This window comes from Rhea pennata, chromosome 7 (assembly GCF_028389875.1).
Source record: "Rhea pennata isolate bPtePen1 chromosome 7, bPtePen1.pri, whole genome shotgun sequence".
Lineage (NCBI taxonomy): Eukaryota > Metazoa > Chordata > Aves > Rheiformes > Rheidae > Rhea > Rhea pennata.
Genome location: NC_084669.1, coordinates 1923106 through 1944073, shown reverse-complemented (window position 1 = coordinate 1944073; position 20968 = coordinate 1923106). Strand labels below are relative to the sequence as shown.

Here is a 20968-nt window from a genome sequence, read left to right as displayed (position 1 = left end):
ACTGTTCTTTATTCAATGGTGCATATATTTCTTAGTGCATATGGGATGCCTAAGAAATTTTAAAAGCTAATTCAGTTTAAAAGGGATCATAGAGAACTACACTTTTAGATATATCAAGCCCTCTTCTTTCTTTGCAAAATAACTGGTGAATGAGGGGTCCCCAACAACATAAATGCATAGTCATCTACTTGCACTTCATGCAGTGCCTCTTTGTATAGTTTCTAGATTGCAATACTTTTTCTGTGCCAATTTGCAAATTTATGTCTACATTTTGCTTCTGTATTGTATTTGTCATTACCACATTTCAGATTTCCTTGCTATTTGGGTCTTTCGTCCACTATGATCAAATATATGTTTGGATTATTCTATACAGAAAATTGAACATTTTCAAGCGAAATTCCATTTCCTGTGCCCATATTTTTAAAGCAATCAGAGTCTGGCTTTTTTTTTCATCTTTTATCATGTCTATATGTTAAATGTTTGATTTTACATTTATCAATTTTTTTTAAAAAAAAAATCATGTCTTCATATATCTTGAGTTTCCTTCACACATTAGTGGAAACAGGTATTCCTAGTACTGATCAGAGAAGCAGGTGTGAAATGAGCTGATGCCTGAAAGACCAAAATTTTCAATAATTGTTTCGAATATAGAATATATAATTTTATATGAAGCATAGTGATGATTTTATTCCAGTATAAATGCCATTCCCAAATATTAAGTTCATTCAGACTAGCAGAAGTGAATTTTTCAGGTGTTTAAACCCATTATTTATGTTAAAATTCAGAATATTTCATGCAAAGATAATGACAGAGCTGATTTACTGACAGTGCATTATTTACTAGATACTACTGCAAATACTAGGTCCTTCTTACTATTGCTGTACAGTTAGCTAAGATAACATTTTAGAACAAAATCATCACATGCTTTGGGGATGTCATGAATATTTGTTTTAATTTGAAAATGTCTAGAAACCTGGACGTGAAAGTGAAGAAACATGACCATTTCCCATTAACTATTTACCTGCAACCATTGTCAGATAAATGCCACTCAACATCTGAGGTCAGCTTAGTTTCAAATAGTGCACTGCATTCCTGAACTGCTTCCCAAACCTTGGGAAGGCAAAGAGAGGAAAACAAATAGCAGATGTGGGAATTGGGAAAAGGAAATGGTCATTTTTCCAGCGTGGGTCATGGAGAATAGATTAGTAAGTCCAGGATAGTTTAAACATGCTGGCACAAGCAGTAGATGCTGGCCTTTGCCCAGTACAAACAGTGCCAAATTCGTGAGAGTATGGAGCTTTGTGCATGTGGCTGATCACATGCTGCCAATTTCGAGTGGTTATCCACATGCCATTTAAATGCCCTTGGCTTTGATCCATATGACTTCAACATTTCCTGATTGCACTTAGGGACTGCTGCAGCAGCAGCCGTGGCTACTCGGCAGGTCTGCGTGAATAGCTCTGTGCGGTGCTGAGAGTATCTCAGTACGGCCAACGATCTGGTCCCCGTTGCAGGAACATCTCTTACACCACACAGAGGAAACAGGTCCTGCTTCCAACAAAAGCATTTCTAATATTAAGGCTTAAGTTCAGGATTGCACCATGAATCTTTATCTTAATTACAGGCAACACTGGTAACAGCCTGATGATATGAAATGCAGTTTGGGAGAGCAAGGACATGCTGGAAAGTATCAGGTGAATTCTGAGTAGAGAACTGCTTTCATTTTTATGTTTTATTGATACAGTAGCATGTGATGCCACTTTAGATTGTGATAAATCTAGGGGATAATAATTTAGTTCACTAACTCTGAACTGAGCATGGATAGTAATTACCTCCCAGTACCTTCTTACAGTCATGTAATATTTGAGGCACATTCGTAACGAGGACAGATACAGCTAGGCTAATGCCATGAAAGTGAAAATACGGCTTTGAACACATGAAATGTGGACCAGCTACAGTGGAAGAAGCAGAGACCACCCAGCCACCACAATGAATGAGATGTCATCAATTGTATCCCACAGCTCAGGATGTTATTCTTGTGGGGGCCACAATCAATTATGTCTGTACAAAATGACTACACTCACTTTTTTGGATCTCCAGGAAATCTTTGTTCAAATTGAAGATGGTTTTCTAACGGGCTTTGCTCTTTACCCAATTTTCCAGCTGAGTTGACTGAGGCACAGGCAGGTCAAAAGGCTTACCCAAGGTCAGAGAGTGAATCAATGAGTTAGGTCAGATTAGATCTCAGTCTGCTCTTAGCTTTTCATACTTTACTGTTACTGCTAGATCACCATTAGAACTAGGTTAACAAAAATGTCATGGATGTGCTTTAAAAATATTTATTTTTAAACTTGTTATTCCAATAAGAATTAAACTCTTTAGATAGCACACCATGTAAGATTATGTTTCAAGAGGTTACTCCTTTACTGCACGGAATTCAATATCCAGTACAACGACCACCAGGAGAAACAGCTCTACTACCATATGAAAACAATAAAAACGTAGAAAAGTAAAATTCACAGATCAAATACCAAAGTCCTCACTCAGGTTAAGTTCTCTCTGACTTTAATTGTATTTTGCTTTGGGTAAAGGCTTCAGATTTGGCCATAGGTTAGTACGCTGATCCCCTGGTATAAAAGGTGCTTTGCTTTACTTTACTTACTCCCTGAAGGACACTGTAGAATTCAAGCGCAGCAACCACACCTCCTTGCTGTCTCCCTTTCAAACGCATCCGCAGGGAAGTTTCCTACCAGAAGGAGCGGTAAACATTTTAGACCACTTCTCGGCACCGTGCCTGGCCCCAGTCTGGGAGCAACTCCAGCGCAGCAGAGCGAGCTTGGCGGACGGCTGAGCCGTGCGGGGAGCAGCGGCTGCAGGATGGGCTGCTCCTGCCTGGGGCCGACGGCGCTGGGGATCGGCAGCAGCCCCCAGCCTACGGGGAGGCTGTCGATAAAACACAGCTGGGTTCATCCCTGATGTCTGTGGCAGCAGGGAAAGAGGCAACAGGCATCAGTTGAAACATGGGAGGCTCAGGCTGGATTTGAAAAGCTGAAACACTTTTTCCTCACGAGGACAGTCAGGCAGCAGGACAGCTTCCCCAAGAGGCCATGGCGTCTCCATCCTTGGGGGTTTTCAAGACCCACGTGGGTAAAGCCCCGAGCAACCCCAGAGCCGACCCTCCTTGATCAAGAGGTTGGTCTGGAGACCCCCTGAGCTCCCTTCCTGCCAGGGTGATCCTGTGATCCTGTAATATCTTTTTTCACAGCAATTACTACATTAAAAAAAAGAAAAAAGTTAAGCAAATTGTCTTCCTTTTTTCTTCATTCATCTTTATACTAGAAAAACAGAGACTTCTTGTTCTGAGCTTTTTGCTTTCCAGACAACCTGAAAAGAATGCTTTGGAAAGCCCTGTCAGGAATTTTGTTTTCCCAATTTTTGGATGCTGGCAGACTCAGTAACAAACACTCTCTTGGAGCTCTTGGCAAAGATCAGCAATAAGGAAGCTGCATCTCCTCAGTTCTCATATAAAGATCAAAGCAATTCAGTGGCAACATGAAAAGACTCTATCTTAAAATTGACAGGATACCCTTAAAAAATTAAGTGAACAAGCTTAAAAATTCTGAGAAGAGCACATTTTCAGTTTCAATCAAAATAAAATAGCATCTAAAAAGCAGTATTAAAAATACCCTTAGATTCAGGGAAAACATGTGAATTTGTCCACCACTGATAATTAAAATGTTCCCTACTTTCTTTTTTTATACTGCATAAAACTATTTTGGGATAAAAATATTCAACCACTAACTAGATTGGTTAAATTATATTGATTTTTCTTTTGCACTTCTATGTAGGCCAGCTAGAGCTGAAAGAGACAGGTGACGGCAGGGATAGTGAAGAAGGCAGAGGCAGCCTAAGAACAGAATAAAATTTAAGAACTTTATAAAAAAGATTTGCAAATATAGGACACAGAGTACTTGTTCCTTGACTCATTCTGATTTTTGGTACCTAAAAACACTATTAAAAATACAAATGCTATCTTCCTTTTCACTAGTACATCTTCCTTTATTGTTCTTCAGGCTTGCTCTGGAGTTGTTTTTGCCAACGTCTCTTTTTTGTCAGAGCTGTGAGTACACTGAGGTTTCAACACATGCCTGACCTTTTCAGGGTGCACATTTTCGCCTTTACCATCTAGCGACTTGCTTACGCTTTAAATCTGCTGCAGATTAACTCATATTATTTTATGTTACGGTGCTTAATGTCACAAACAATTGTTTTCTTCTGCTGCAGGTCAGTTGGCATTTAAATGTGCAAATTAAACCTGTTAGAAAGCTGAACATAGAACAGATTTGCCCACATCAATGTACATGTAGAAGCCACCCCACCTCAGCTGTGCATCCATCCCTGACATCATGCACCAATTTGCTGATCAGGGGATCAGCCTTTGTACCCATCTCAGCACTCGCTACCATCGCAGGGACATTTTGTCACTTCTCAATAAGCTCTGTAACACAGCCAGGAGCAGTGCCAGCTCTGTGGAGCTCCCATACTTGTATTATCATCCCAGTTATTCAGCATGCTTTTCTGCTGTGATCCTGGACTTCACTACCTTCTGAGAACAGCAAGGAAGAGAGGGCAAAGTGAACTGTACCAATCACAACTTATAAATACATAAGCTGCTGTTTGAACAGGGAGCTGAACCCAGACCCAAGCCAAGGCCACACTGAAAGGCAGAAATTCTAGATATACCTATTATGAAACAACTCATGCTATGTAGATATTAGGAAAGAAAAAAAAACACGGTAAAGTTATTCATGCTCCTTTAGATCACCACAGAATTCTATTTACCTCACAGTGCAGGTTGGATTATTATATAACTGTTAATAAAAGAGTCCAGAAGTAAAGGCAGTGCCCTAATTTAGCACTAAAGTTGCAGAGCAACACAACTTTCTCCTGTGGTTGAACAGGGTTCTTAGTACTTAGTTCTGCAGTACTGTCTCGGCAAAGAGGTACGCATCTTCCTGGATCTCCCTTTGCCTTTCTAGTGCCTCAGGGAAACACGCTTTAGGAATGCTTTCCTTACAGATGTAGATATATAGGGAGCTACTAGCCTGTCTTTGCTAACCTGTTTTATTACCAACAGTCCGTTTACATCCTGAACATCATTAACAATTCGCCTGTCTTGTCAAAACAGCAATTCCTTGTCACTTCCCTTCCCACAGATCTCGGGATTCCCATCAGTGTGAATGGGAAAGACTGGAAAATATCACATCATCGTGTAGCTTATCCAAGACTGAAAAAATGCTCAAACTAAATAAAGAGGTACATTTGGTTATTGCTGAAACAGATACTATGTCTGGACAACAAATTCATCGTTCATTAGCTCTTTTTTCTCATACCATCTAACACGATGATTACAAGCTGGACTGAACAATAACTGGGTTTCTGTCCAAAATATGTTGGAGAAAAAAGATGGTATAGAAAGATAAAAACAAGGAAAAAAGAGTCCAAACACATGATCAAGGGAGCAGAGAAAAAGACAGAGAAATACCTAGGTTCTCAAAGCACAACTGATACAAATCCTGCAGAAGCAAACAACTCTCCCGAAGAACATACTGATGCTGGATTGCATCAGAGCTTTATACTAAATATTTCTGCAACCTGAACCCATCTTCAAGGCAGTATTTTCCTGAAGCAGGTCATTTTCTCAACGTTCACTGACATTAGACAACAAAGAGAATGAAGAGCGTTCACCTTTCTAGCTCCCCTGAGATGAACAGACCTTAGTTCCATCACTCTTCCCTCCACCATGCAGACAACACTCACCACGCGTATGAGTTCACTACACTGAAAATGACAAAATTATCTGCACATGACAGTTTATTTGGTTTGTGGCCTTCCTGGATTTTGCATGGCATTCTGTACACTCGTATATCCTCACAAATCTTAATTTGTTATTTGTTTAAAAAAATTAAAAAGCCTTAACATTAATGGGTTTGAGTCTTGCACAACTCATTAAAATCTTCACCTCCACAGTCATAAAATTCATACGGCACTACACTGAAATCCACACATGCACCGCAGAAGAATCCACACGTAACGAATACAAAGATCCCCATGGCCACTATGCCAAGACGCACACACGACGCTTTGTAAAACGCTCGCAAGAGCCTGCATATACACAGGGCTTGGGCAGCCGTTACAGTCAAGCCTCACGCAAGGGCACGTGCACTGTTCTCAGGTGCCTTTGCCTCAAGGCAGGAGCCCAAGGCTTCCCCGGCCAGCCGCGCAACTGCAGCACTTCATGGAGGCGGCATTCAGCCCGGCTCTCCCACCTTACCCCACAAGGCTCTCAACTTGTTCTCCCAAGCCTTTGCTGCTGCAGTGACCTCAGTGTTTTCTCAGACACGTGCCACGCACCTATATTAAAGTTCATGTTTTTGTAGGAAAAAAAAGGCTGTTTTTATCTGGGAACAGCAATTCATATCACATGACTTGTTTTTCACAATCCAGTAACCTGACAACAAGCCCAGTGAAATCGATAAGAGTCTTCTCATCAGCTTCAAAACACGTTTCAAATAACCAATAATTTCTTTGACGGAAGGTGTGATTCTATGAGCTTTATATGCATAGCTATTCCTGTTAAAGTCAACAGGACAGTAACCATTTTTTAGCTGGCAACAGATGACTACACCTACTTGACCACAACATCCTTTAGCAACGACTCAGTTTTTCAGGTTGTAACTAAACACCACAGTATAGTACCGAGACATCCAAGCTGCTCTGAGCTAGGTCTGTGAAAAGAGCAAGACGGCTACATGGATGGGTAGCCCACCGGGGCTCAGGGAGCTGCAAAGGTGATGGCAATGCAGCGAGGCCGTGACCACGGCAAGAGTCTTGCTCGGAGGCAGCTCCCGGGGAAGGGAGTCAGCACCCCAAAGATCCCAGCTCCTGAGCGCTCCCCTGCAGACTCTCCTCTGGCTGCTGTGTTGCAATCCAGGCTTGGGCCTGGGTGCTTCTCAGCTGCCAGGACTAAATGGTCTCATTAGTTCTGGACATCAGGGCTCGAGATCCGGCATTGCCAGTCACCTTGGTATTGGAGGGCCAGAGATCGGACTGTCTAACCTCCTAAATGACGCTCTGCTTTCTCTAAGCTCCCCAAGCACGCAGCTGCTTGCCATCAAGTTTTCACTAAGCCATAAGGACAATGTGAAAATGCAGGCAGGCAACAAGTTGTTTCTGCAAAAGCACATTACCTGACAGCAAAATGACAAGCTACGCTGGTGTATAGGGAAAAAAAAAAAAAAAAAAAAAAAAAAAAAAAAAAAAAAAGCCTGTATCAAAATACTTTTTCCAGTGTTGATATCTGTACTCTGTCACTTCAGTTATCCCAGGTCCCTTCTGCATCCTCCACTTTGGGATTAGTGTCTAGGTTCCAGGGAGATTGTCTTTTACTCTCGCTCCTGATATATGTTCCTTCTAGTTCATCAGCATCTGAGCCAAAGGTTCCCATATTCAGAGAACTATTCTATTTTTTGTTCCTACTCTTTTGCTGCGTATTCATGTCTATCATGCTAATTGTGCTGCTGCCATCCATTCCTATTGCACTGATGACAACACATGCAGGCAATCTGGGGGCAGTAGATTCCTTTAATGCAGACCCTCTTCACAGCAAAATAGACACATTCCTACCTGTAGAGAGCAATTCAATATTAACAATTTTGACTGTTCTTTACTGTCTGCACAATGAGGTTTGCTAGCGCTCTGAAGATTACACAAGGCTAGAGTTATACACACAGTTTATAAAATGATATAGAATTCATACATTTTACATAGATAGATTCCCTAACGTGTCACACCACATTTTAGCATCTGAATCTACTGTGATTCAGTAAAAGAATCCTGCTTCTCTGCAGTGGATCTTAAGCTCTGCAACCTCCTACACATGCATATATCATCATTGACTTCCAAAAGAGTACTGTTGGCTTGAGGGACAGAAGTGTACCTCCTATAATGGCACATACTACATTCTGCAGCAACCTTTCCTCTCATATTTCAGAGTTGAAAAAGGCCTGTCAAAAAGGGGCTATTATGAAAGGGAATTTGAAGACATTCATAAACATCTAGACAGAAAATTGCATTTTCAATATGAGAACCTCAATAGTTAAGGCTACATTTGGGAGATCACTACGGCCCTCTTATTTTCTGCTTACGCTGTCAAAGTTTGAATTCATGTTGGGTTTTTGAGCAATTCAAACAAAGGATACTTTCATAAACATCCATTTCATAAACTACAGCATATCTAATTCTTTGGGTTCTGAAGGCTGAGCTGAATGTAGTGTTTGTAGTCTACTGAGAATATGTCTGGAAAACATAAAACAATCTACTAGGTAAGTTACAAAGCTGTTGACATAAGGAATGAAAATGGAAATTCTGTAGTAGTCTCCTACATCCACGGTTTTACACTATACTTTGCCTGATGTTAGTTGATTGGTGCAGTATATCTTGATGTTAGTATCCCATTTCAGAAATGCTCTGACATTATCTATTTGGCAGTTTGAAAAATAGTATCAAACTCCCAATGCATTTGAGTACACGTTTCAACACAGCAGTCATAATATCCATTTCCATTGATGCAAGAAGCAGGTTAGTACCAACTTCAAGTGACCTCATTTCTAAGACTACAATATGTGATTCTACAAAATACACATACATACAACCGGCACACACGCATGCAAACCCCCTTGCACATACACACACATCGCTTTGGTTAGAAAGACTAAGAGGATTTAATTTCCAGCGCCTCCTGGTAAATACACAGGTTCATGGAGGAGCAAGTCTGCCCCTATTAAGTAATTAATGCAGGTTCTCAGAATAGCATGGTACAGCTCATTCCTGGCAACTTCACCCACCCATGACGTAGGAACAAAAGAAATGAGGAACCTGCACTCAGAAAAAAAAAAAGATTAAGTATATTTTTCAAGCTATTTAAGATGATTACAAAGATAAGCATATTTCTAAACTGTAGGATTGTTCTGTTGTAAATATGTTTAAAATTTCTCAGTAGGAAAAAAAATATGCTGTAAACTTTGCCTGAAAATGTTGGAGCCTCACTGGAATTTGCCAATAGCTGCAAAAGCTCCATTAAATATAGGACTCCAGGCACACTTAACAGGAGATTTATCAGTGGCCTTACTTTACCAAAAATTTCTCTAATTTAACATTTACGAGCTTTTTTATTACACAAATTTCTCTGTAGTTCTGTTGTAGATAGAACCTATTTGATAGATAGATTTAATAGATATTTATCACATTTTGTATTGTATCTATGTAGATGAAAGTTCTGTCGGTTAGCTCCACCAATATTGTCAAAGCATTTTCCAACAATTTCTGGAATAGGGCAGCCAAGAGATAACTAAACCAACTAAAGTAGGGCATATGAAACACCATAACTTTTTATGTTTTTGTCCTAAAGAAAATGAAGCCAATCTCTGCTAATATCCCTTTCATTTACACGGTTTTCTACTAGATTTCCCTAAAGGCATTAGTGGCTGGCAAACAACTCCCAGCACCTTGATTACAGGAAATGATATTTCTCCCAATGCCAAGCTTCTTCATAAGAACCGAAAATGGTTTGCCTACTAAAATACATTTTCTTAACTTAACAGTAATTCTACACTTCAAACCACCCAATTTCCTTCCTCTCCCAGCCCAGGAACCAGTTGTATTCCTGCTCAATATATCCGGATTCCCAACTTATTGTTTTTTTAGACATGGATCTATGCTTCCAAGTTCAAATGTGGAATCAAGTCCACCTTGGAGACCGCAGAGATACAGACTGTTCAAATTTTAATGTAAGGAAATATTCTCCTCTTATTCTCCTCTTATTAAAAGAGTTCTTTAACAAACTTAGTTGTTACCGAGTATAATCTGTCATCATCAATGATTCTTATAGGTCCTTATACTTTGCTAAAGATAGGCCTCCCGATCTCAAATCTGCTCCAACATAGGCTGAAGAATAAGCCCCAGAAAATCATGCTTCTTCTTCAGTATTACCCCTCTTACTCAGTCTTCATTTCTACTCTTCCTGAAGAACATAAAAGTCCTATCTCATATTATCAAAAATCAACTCCTTTTAAAGTTACCAGAAACACCTGCACTCACTCACACATACAGGACATAAGCTGTACTTCCCTGTGACCCAGATGCATACTTCTCAGCATTTCACACCAATTAAAATATATGGGCAAACTCCCTGAATATGATGCAAACAAAAATCTGGTGGAAGAGGTGATTTTTATTATTAAAAACCTATTCTGAAATCCAATTCACAGTGCTTTCCTCTCTCTCTCCCTCCCTCTCTCTCTCTCTCTCATATACACACACACACACACAGTCCTTCAGGGACAATTAAGGTACTAATGTGCACACACCAAACAGCTAGATGTGTATTGACAAGAACTTTCCAGATTTACATTTGCAGGACACATCCCTGCTGTTGGGAAAATGCAAGCATCCTGGCAAATGCAATCATACAGTTTAAGGTTTCCTTTGACCTTTCTTTTTTCCTGCTGATTGTAAATGTTAAAAGCAATACTTACTTACTTGTTCTAGTGAATTCATATGAAGTTATATTACTGCATTTATTCACAGCTGAGGAGGTTCATGTGCAGAGGTCGCATGAGCACAGGAAGTGATCAAGGCCAGATTCTCAGTGAAGTAGGGCACACTGGCAGAAATATATTATGCCTTTAGTCCAAATTAGTGACAATTTTCTCAGGAGAGAAATTCAAGAACTACAAGTGAGGCCCAAATCATAGTGATTTTGAACACTACATCTTTCCTGAGACTCCATCTGTTTCTATCTCAAACTAGCAAGAGGGTAGTTAAAGCTCCAATGTCCACCTCTGTCTTCCAGAGCACATGTTGCAGAAGGTAGCTGCTTTCAGAGGTTAGTCCTTAACTTGGAATGTAATCCACATAGAAATTTTGTGAATTCACATCTCAAGACCTTTAATAAAAATCTCCTTTCTTAAAGTTTTCCGTTCCATCCCACTACGCCCTGTAACCCTGAAATTTCACGTACTGGTCTTAGTTTTGGTTTACTCAGAAGTAAATTCATTTGCTGTCACTAGAAGGGCACTGAACTGCAAATAAATGTCCCAGTTTGAGAGAAATATCGTTCTGCACTTGAAAGCAACAGACTTATCAAGAATAATCTAAAATATTGAAAGAAAATGTCTTGAATGAAAAACAAAGGCATGGGGCAACACTTAAACATTTTAGAAATTCTGTATCTTATTACAATATCAGTGTTACGAAAATTTTCTGTAAGCTTTAGTATTAGTAAAGTAGACTGGATGTGTCATAATTGAATGCTGTATTTTTGAAACTCCTAGAAAGAAAATTAACACCTAGTGTCCCTTACAGATTATACTAAAGAAAATGCCTGAGAGTACATATAAACTAAAGTAGAAGGAATAGGCCTAAGTACCTGGAAAAGGGTGAATAAGTGTTGTTGACACTGATGTCATTGACCAGTGATACATCTAATCAGGAATATTCTTCTCAGCCTTGCTCTTGTCATTAAGGTGGAATGACAGACTAGGTGGAAATTTGAAAGTTCAGTGGTTGAAATTATAATGGTATTTACCCCAAAATAAAAAAGATTAAAAAATAGACAGCAGAAGGATCAGAGATTTGAGTAAGATGTTCATAATTCTGAAGGCAGAGTAAAACCGATCAGGAGCATCCTTTTTACCTTGTTTGCTAACAGAAGAATATGCCACTCAACTAAGTTACAGTGCAGTACAGAGAAATATTCCTTTATAGAGCAAACAGATAACTTCCAGATTCACTACCAAAATCCAGGCCACCAGGTTTTAAGAAAGGCTGGATATTTTACATTCCATATTCAAATCTGTTGTAATGCAAAACTAAAATCATACTGAGGACAATCAGTTTTCATGCTTCAGACAAAAAGGTGATCATCTTGGGCAGCAGGTCAGTAAAGATTTACATGGATTTTGGAGAGGTTTCCACTGATAGTAAAGTTTCAGGAATTGGGTACTGTTGTGAAAAGCATAACAAAAGGATAGCAAACATGATAGAGGAAAGATTTCACTCATTTTAGCAGCTTCCCTTTAATCCTGAATTCTAATATTTTCAAAATAAAACAAATTTCTTCTTTTAAGAGATGAAACATTTGACTGAAATTTCCAACATGCTTGAAAATGTATAGTAACACTCACTAATAATTGGGAGGCATTAATGAATCTTACACTCCATCAACCGAAACTATCACAAACATCCTACTTTACTCATTCTCTTGCCGCTCACAACTTACAGGATAGGTGTAACAGAATCAGACTTGCTCCACCTGAACTAATCCCAGAAGTGGAGAGAGATGTAGGGCAGAGATGCAATTTCATGCATAGCACTGCATTAAGCAACTACACATCCTCTTGTCCTGGTTCAGATCTACATAGCTCAGGCATGTGCTATGTAGATATGCCTCAGAACAGCCTATATGTTTTAAGGTTCCATAAACCTATAAGCATTTAATTATGTAATTCATAGTCAACTGCAAAAGCAGTCTTTCAGAGACTTCATTGCTAACCAAGTTTTGCTTTCAAGCAGTACTGCTGTCAGCAATAACATCTGCCATGGCTGTGCTGGTTAGTAGGCTAGGATGGCTTCTTTCAGATGCGGACTTCATGAACGTGATCCAGGCCTTTGCTCACCTTTCTATTCAGTAATGGCAATGTGTTCAATATGGAGGTACTGTTAATCCAAACCTGAATTGCAAGGAAGTGAAGAGAGCAGAAGACCACTTCCTAAGCAATTTATCTTAGTAAGAGTGCATGACAGAGTGCTCTGCCATCTGTTTATACTGGCTGCTTGTTGGTTTCTGAGTGGCCTTACAGCTTGGAAGTGCTCTAACTGTTTAAGACCAATAGAGTTAGAGACAGATTTCATCACTTGTCACAACTGTGATCAGTAGGTATGCTTATGTTGGAAGTCTTCCATAACAGGAAAACTTGGAACCTTTCAGATCATTCCTGTAAGTGCCCAGCTTTAGAAAATAACCTTCTTCTCAACTGGAAAAAGCCAGACCAACCTGCAAAGCTTATCTTTTTAGCGACACTTTGAATGGAGAAAAAGCAGGAAAAGGCCTGAAGGCGGTTCATGAAGAGGGAAATTGCTGAGATTCACATTCGTAACACTTGGTTTACAAACAGTTCGTGATATTTTGTCAAGCAGCAGATCTGCCCTTCCTTGCAGAAATCTACACCTTGCTTCCCTTTAACTAATATCATGATACTGGATTTTTGAATGTCTGAGAAAAATGATCAGGGCTTAAGATGTTTGATATTTACATTCTAAAATAACTATCTCTAGAGTATCCTATCCAGTCCAAAGCTTACTGATGCAGAGTTCAGATAGCAATGGGTTCACCTTCATGTAAGCCATTGCTTTTCGATAGGGCACGCAATGGCAGTACCTTCTAATTTGCCATTTATCCAGGCTTCATTAGAACTAGTGAAAAGCCTAATCTTCCTCTCATCAGCACATAGAGCATCACAGAGTCATGCCGCAGATTGAACAATTCGTTCACTCACAGCTACTGTAAAGGTTCAGTAAGAGTTTTAACTCTAAATGCATAAAAAGGTCAAAAAGTATGAACCAAAAATCTCTAATTGGTCATAACTTATAAATGTGGAATACTTTGTCCTCTATTTCTTTAGTGTAGTATAGGGGTTTTGTTGGTCAAAGGCCATTTCATTCATACATTATATATTTGATTTACATATTGCTAAACTCTTTACAGTAAATGTTATCCGTCCTTGTGATCACTTCTATCTCACTCTAAGTTTTTATGCTTGGAGGCTGCAAGTAGCAGCAGGAGACTGTGGAAGCTCTGGACACTTTTACCATCCAATTTCAACGCTGACTTTTGGCCAACGTCTCGCCTATCTACATGGTGAAGAGAGTAAAACACTGCAGGAACCATTCCATGCCTGCATTTCTTCAAGAGATGGATGGTTAATGGCCCAGAAAGCAAAGGGGAGAGCTAAGGTATGGTGTTAAAAACATTACCTCTAAAAATAGCAAAGGTGCCTCAGTGCTGCTTCACAGCGGTGACCTAGCGCTGTGATTGTAAAGGCGTCTTCCAGAGCATTGGAGAAATTCCCTCATTTTGGTCTTTTTTTCTTTTTGCAATCACAGCTAACCATTCAGTGCTATTTTTATTTACAGTGGTCTCTTCCTATGGGGAGGGAAACAAAAAAAGAAAAAAGATTTCCAAGATTCTGTAATGACTTTTTAAAACATAAAACCTTCCTGACCTTTCTGAGGCGGAGCCCTGGGCTTGCTGCTAGCCTCCGAGTCCCACAAAATGGGCACTGAAACCGCTGCTGCTGCAACGGAGCGATTCCTCGCCTTTGAAAAATAAGCGGTTTCTTGCTGCAAACTTCACTAGCACCTTTTTCCTGAGCCTTTTTTTTTTTTTTTCTTTCCTTTATGTCCTCAAGCAAGTTTCGCTCCCCCGGCTCCCTGCCCCCGCTCGTAAGATGGCGGCGGCGCGGCCCGCGCGCCTCTCCCGCCTCGGCGCCAGCGGCCTCCCGCCCCGCCCCGGCCGCGGCCTCGCGCCGCCCTCCTTCCTCCTCCTCCTCCTCTTCCTCCTCCTGCCTCTGCTCCTGCTCCGGGCGGTGCGCGCAGGTGCGCGGGCGGGCGCTGCTCGGGCCTCTGCGGGCTCGCAGCTTCTCCGAGGGCCTGAGCACAGCGCGAGCGAACGGCTGGGAACGGCGGGGTCCGTCCCGGCCCCCGGGGCTCGGCCTTCCTCCCCCCCCAGGGTGTCCTCCTCCTCCTGCCCTCCTCCCGGGCTCAGCCTTCCTCCCCCCCCCCGGTGTCTTCCTCCTCCTCCTCCTCCCCCCCCCGGGGATAGGCCTTCCTCCCCCCCAGAGTATCCTCCTCCTCGCCCCCCCCCCCCCCGGGGCTCAGCCTTTCTCCCCTCCAGGGTGTCTTCCTCCTCCTCCTCCTCACCCCTGCCCCGGGGATCGGCCTTCCTCCCCCCCAGAGTGTCCTCCTCCTCCTCCCCCCCCCCCCCGGAGATCGGCCTTCCTCCCCCCGCCCCCGGGGTGTCTTTCTCCTCCTCCTTCCTCCCCTTTCCGCCCCCCCCATCCCCCCCCGGGATCCTTCCTCCCTCCTCTTCCCCCTCCCCGGGATCTTTCCTACCCCCTCCCGGGGTGTTTTCCTCCCCTCCCCCCCCCAGGATCCTCCCTCCTCCCCTCCTGGGATCCTTCCTTCCTCCCCCTCCACCCCCCCCCCCCCCGTGCCTTCCTCTCTCCTATCCCGCCCCCCACCGCAGTCTTCCTCTGCACCATGTGTAAGTTAGGGTGGAACCGCCGTTTTCCACTCCTGTCCCCGCCGAGGTCTCGCTCCGTCTGCTAGGTGTGCGCGAAGCGCCCCGGAGGCTTGTTTCCCTGTGTTCCCCTTGGCTGCCAGGTGCACGGTCCAGGGGGGAGAAGCTCCACTTCAGCCGCGAGGTCCGCGCGGCCGCGGCAGGAGGCCGGCCGAGCGCTTTCCAGCGCGGGAAGGACCCGCGCTCAGAGCTCGCCAGCCGCCCGTGATGAGGGGCGGCCAGTAATCAGTTCCTGCAGAGGAACGTGAGGTGCCCTTGCAGGTTATGCCCCGTGCAGAGGAGTGGTGAGTTGCGGCAGGTGCTGTCCCCCTTGCCCTGTGCGGCCACCTCTTCCGTGCCTTTCCCTGGCAGCGATGGGAATCGCCCCTGACGTCTCCCGCTTGGAAAGGAAAGGTGTTTAGGCTCTCAGCAGGGATGGTGCAGGGGGAGTGTGGGTGGCAGCACACCCTGCTTTGCAGCAGCCTGAATCTGCACTCAGAATAAGGAATGTGAACAAGTGAGCATAAGGATTTCGCCTTGCAGTGGGTCTAAAAGCTTTGCGGCTGGTGGTAGGAGAGGGTGCAACATTGCTGCTGCAAACAACGAAACTTAAAGCGCATTTTCTGTCCCTCTCAGATAAACCTACTGCTGAGTTGTATCTTACTTTTTGTGAAATCGAGTTCTTCATAAATGGTAAGGTGCAGTCTCTACAGCGTTTCACGTGTTTCAAACCTTGCAATTTATAAAACGAGAAATGACATTTAGTTTAGGAGTGATTGTCACATAACTCTTGAGTGCAGATTTGTGCCGCACACATGTGGCAGATGGGAAATAAGAGTGGTTATCCTCAGGAATATTCTCTTCCGATGACAGTGTTTTCTCTGTGAAGCTGATGAAGGTTTTGGCCTTAAAGCCCTCTCTGTCTGCCCAATGCACTGGGGAGCAAGGCTGTCTGTGTAGACGCTCGCTCTCTCTGAACTGCCTTAATGGCCTTTGGCCTTCCCTTGCTTGCACAGAAACATGGCTTAAGTGAAGCCATGATAGGGAATCTCCCGTCAGCGCCTTCCTGCGTTGAAACGCCCCTGTGCCAGGTGGAAGGATGTTCCTGCGTGCGGCTCGCTCGGAGGTAGCGGTGACGCTGGTGTCCCGAGGAGGCTCGGGAGGGTGAAGGTCTCTTCTGCCACCGCGTGCATCCCCTTGGAGGGTCTCCGGAGGGAACGGATGCGAGCGGGCAGAGGTGATGTGTCTTTACAGGCACCTCTGCCGCTCGCTCTGCACCTCGGGATCCAAAGGGGTTTTATTAACTCAACTATGGCACAACTTGGGTTTGGTTTTTAGGTGTTTGTAGGCGTAGAATAGATTCACAGATACCACAGAATATCCTGTTTTATGCCCAAGTTACTACTTGCAGAATTAATTTTGGGTTTGAGTTTTTGCTCTCTTAAACATGTCCCCGCATGACCTGATTAATCTTTTACATTTTCCAGTACATGACCACCAGGATATTTGTCTGTAAAGCTTCTTTCCTCTGGGCAAAGTGCCCTTAACTACCCTTATACTGCAGGATCCTTCTGTCCTAAAAACATAGACAATGCTCTGAAATTTGCCAGACTGTTTGTTTTCTTGTCACTTTTCCGTGAGCAGCTCCTACTTAACTTTTCCAATAAAGAGTAAAATTCTGTTTGCTTTGTTTCTGAACAGAAATGTATCAAATCTTGACACTTCTACCAAAAGCCTCAAGCTCAAGAGGAAAAAAGATGTAGCCATGTGAGCTTTCAAGGTGGCTTTAGCAATTCCTATCTGCATTCTGATCCATGACAAGTTAATTACACCAATTACACCAGCAACTGAACAGAAGCTCCATAGGAAACTGTTGTAGTTATATTGCAACTTGTGTTACCGTGACTACTTTATCTCTTGATAACTCTGTAATTAACTTGTCACCACTGTTTAATGCTTAACGTATGTAGAGAATCAGTTAATGGCATCACTAAAGGGATAGTAGCCTGAAGGAGAAGCTCATGCCCTTTGGGAAGGTTATCGGGGTTTACTTGAATGGCTAATTTAAGGACTTGTGCAGAAAAAGTATTAAGTTTGTTACAGAAGCATGGATAAAAAGGAAAGGCTGTGCCAAAGAGAAATTCTATTAAAACTGACTCAGGTGATGGAGGAAACTAACTTGGAAGAAATGTGATAATGTAAAAAAAATCAGAGAGAGAGCATGTCAGATAAATGGATCATAGTTTTTGTAGTATTTGTTCCTATTATTGCATGTAATTAAGATTTTTGGAAGAACCAGAACTGTGATGTTTATGGATTAAACCTTGGTAGGCCAGCTACTGTACCTTCTCATGCTCTAAGCAAGGCGTAATTTCCCTGCAAGCCCTGTCTGGGGAATATTAAGGGTGACATGTGTACTCGTGTGTTGACTGAAATTTGTTTTCAAGAGGGATGGTCGTTCACAGCTGTATTGTTATTATAGGAGCTGAACTGTTTGCTTCATAGGGACAAAATTCGGTCCTGGTTTGCAAGGGGGTTTTGCTGGCATTTTTTTAACATCACCCTCAAGACGAGTGAGCCGTTCTGCCTGGGAGGCAGCTGACCTAAACTAAATTTGTTAGGGAGAGAGGAAAAAGTATTTTGTTTTTTTGCCATAACTGCTGGAGTTTTCATTTTACAGAAGAATATGCTAAATTCTGAATGTGTGAAACTTTCAAATACATCCTGAATGCATTAGTATTCAGTCTAACACTTTTAAAGATTTCCTGTGTTAGAATAATTTCCTGTTTGTAACACTAGTGAAGTCAGCAAAGTACCTAACCTGGTCTGTATTGCCCGTTCCCAGAAGTTGAAGGGTGAAGCTGAACACACATTCCACCAATAGCGTAACTTGTAAAAGCAAGCACTTGTTAAATCTATTTGTTTTTATTATGGACATCGATCTGCCAGTTGCAATAATGCATTTATGGACATTTTTCTGCAAGCACAGTGCTGGTGGCAGTTTTTACTGACAAATTGAGTCATATGGACAGTAGTTCAAAATACGCTTACTTTATTGACGGATTGTGCAATTCTCTAGTTTACTGAGTGTTCATAAGCTATCTGGACTGGTGAAGAGAATGTAATTGATGGGAAAATGTAGGATGGAGTTTTAATTTTAGGAGGTCAGAAATCTTTTAGGCAGTGACAGGCTTCAGCAATGTGTCTTAGCTGTTCCTGCAAACTTTATAACTTTTTTTTCATTAGTGCCATAATTAAAAAAGAGAAAGGCCTGGTGTGGCGTCCTGAATGCAGATGTCCAGTTCTCAAATTTCTTACCCCTGCTGATACAGGTGAAGGCTGGTTTTCTACAGGTTTGTGCTGGCAAAGTGGTGCAAGGATTGAGAACTTGTACAAAGAATAATAATAAGCAAAGTCTTCCTGACACAAGAAAAAATGCTGCCTTAAATTCTGTCTTCTCCCAGAAGACTTAGGCCGGCATTCAGTTCTATATACAGGTAGAAGGACAACTGAACTACAATGCCAAATGGAACCTGTACTGTGTATTTTCCAGAAATACAAAACAGTTTTAAAACTGCTGAAATTATGATCTATTTGTGTATTCCAGACTACTGTCTAAAAGGGAAGTTAAATGTATTTAAATGTCAATGAAGTTTGTGTGGCTTTGGAATTTTATGGATATCAAGTAATTGTGAAGTCCTTTCAGTAAAGTAATCACAGTTTTGGTACTTTATGCTATGATTTTTAAAGTTGTGTTTTCTTATTCAGTATTTTATATCAGAAAGCAGTTTGAAAGCACTTTGTCCTGATGCCTGTCAGGAACATATGCTATTTTGATTTAATACTTACGGTAACTATAACTAATTTAACTTTTAGGATTAAGCTTTTCAAGCCACTGTTGCACCTAAATCAGGAGTCGGTGCTGTATATTCCAAATGTAATGTTTGGGTATGTTGGAGTAGTAGGATAGAATAGAAAATGCCTGCTGTTAGAATGAGGATTTATGCAGTGTGTATAAATATGTGGCCTGTACTTTTGATAGGGGCGATAAGAAAAATTTACGTTGAATTTTGGCATGGCCTTACTGAGAGCTCGTGCTTGTGACTGGTTTGAAAAGAGACTTTGAAGAGATGGCTTTGGAGTGAGCAAACGTGAGGGAATACTGTGTCTGTGAGTCTGTGGAACGTTTAAGCATGTAACAAACTGCATAACATTTTGTTTAAGTGCATGTTAATACTTACAAAAACTTCCAAATTCGACCAGTCCAACCAATAAGTGTATCAGTGTTTAAATCAGGATCTGTCTCTGAGGTACTAAAACAGTGAATAGTTTCAAAGGACCACCTCTCATTTCCTTCTTTGCTCCCTGCTTCCCTTGCTATAGTGAAAATTAACTGCATAATTTATTCATATGTTATGCTAAAGTAAAAAGGGTAAATCATTTCAAGTATCTTCCCAAATCACTTGTAAATTTTGGACCTGCTGCTGAAACTTTCTAACGCAACAGAGGTGCCGAAGGTGATAAAAATACCTACATCTGAATTAGTCACATTTAAGGTTAGTTACAAGGAGGAATAGGGAAGTTCGTTGATAAAAAAATATTCTGACTTCTTCACTTTCCAAGTGAAATATTGGTAGCAAAATAACAATTCTGCGACAGAGGGCTTTAATTTTGAGTATCTGTGGGAAAGTGAATAAAGAATAATTGTCTCTTTTAAAGTAAGAACTAAGGGCATCCAGAGGAGTAACAGGTGTCAAGTTCAAAGCATTTTGTTTGCTACATGGTGTGTAATTTCACTGTAGGTCTTGAAATAGGAAGCTGAGGATGCTGAGTTTGGGTAAGGAAACTAACTGGACAAACACCAAGCCCTTTGACTGCTCTCTTTTGCGCTCAGAGATCCCACTTCTGAGTTGAGGCTCCTGAAGGACATGTTTTGGGGCATGACAGTATTCAAGTATCACTAACTGCTTGCCTTGTTTTTATAGTATTCCCTAGATATCTGCTGTTGGCCCGGAGGAAACAGGCTTTTAGTCTTGATGGGTCTGTTCACGAGTTTTAGTTATTTTTCAAATGCCACTTTTTAGTCTATTATGATCAGATCAGTATTTTTTAAAGTAGTGTGTAATTGCAACACAGCCAACTTTGAGATCAGATCTGCTTTGTTTTCTGAATCATGCTGTCTACACGCAACATGCACAAACTTAGCTGCCTGCAGGTAACCCTTATTACTAGAGAGCAAGTATTAATGCTGTCTTGTAAAGGTTGCTGTCACATAATTATCATTCCAAAGATATTTAAATAATTTGACTGCTTTAAATCAGTCAGTAAAATGCAAGCAATAGTTATCTTCAGTTGTTAGTATATTCAAATATGCAGATTACCCGTTAATTAAAACTTTTTATTAAACACTTTATTCTTTAAGCACTCTCAATCATTTCTTAACTTTTCTGTTTAACTTTATAAAATCACATGATGGAATGTACGACATCTAAAAATACACATGTGATACACAGACTGGCCTGGCTTTGTTGATGGTACTTTTTTTAGACTGTGAGCAGTGTCCTGGCAAAA

General features: G+C 41.6%; 1 protein-coding gene and 1 long non-coding RNA gene across 4 annotated transcripts in view; one reads left to right on the top strand and one right to left on the bottom strand.

The window, feature by feature from the left end:
• Positions 1 to 473: 473 nt before the first annotated feature.
• LOC134142466 (uncharacterized) lies at positions 474 to 15068 on the bottom strand. Of its 3 annotated transcripts, XR_009958879.1 has the most exons (4): positions 14095 to 14481; positions 2663 to 2746; positions 2085 to 2196; positions 474 to 612 (listed from the first exon to the last, which is right to left on the bottom strand). It is a non-coding gene; the product is annotated as an uncharacterized LOC134142466 (long non-coding RNA). The 3 variants fall into 3 exon arrangements; XR_009958881.1 differs by lacking the exon at positions 474 to 612 and having other exon boundaries at positions 1825 to 2196; XR_009958880.1 differs by lacking the exons at positions 474 to 612; positions 2085 to 2196; positions 2663 to 2746 and adding exons at positions 10627 to 10723; positions 15040 to 15068 and having other exon boundaries at positions 14095 to 14263.
• A 318-nt stretch (positions 15069 to 15386) lies between these two features.
• The window catches only part of MGMT (O-6-methylguanine-DNA methyltransferase), a 163019-nt gene continuing 157437 nt past the window's right edge, over positions 15387 to 20968 (top strand). The window contains exons 1-2 of the mRNA XM_062579518.1: positions 15387 to 15447; positions 16034 to 16090. The gene's annotated coding sequence lies outside the window, so the exon portion shown is untranslated. The remainder of the gene's footprint in view (positions 15448 to 16033; positions 16091 to 20968) is intronic.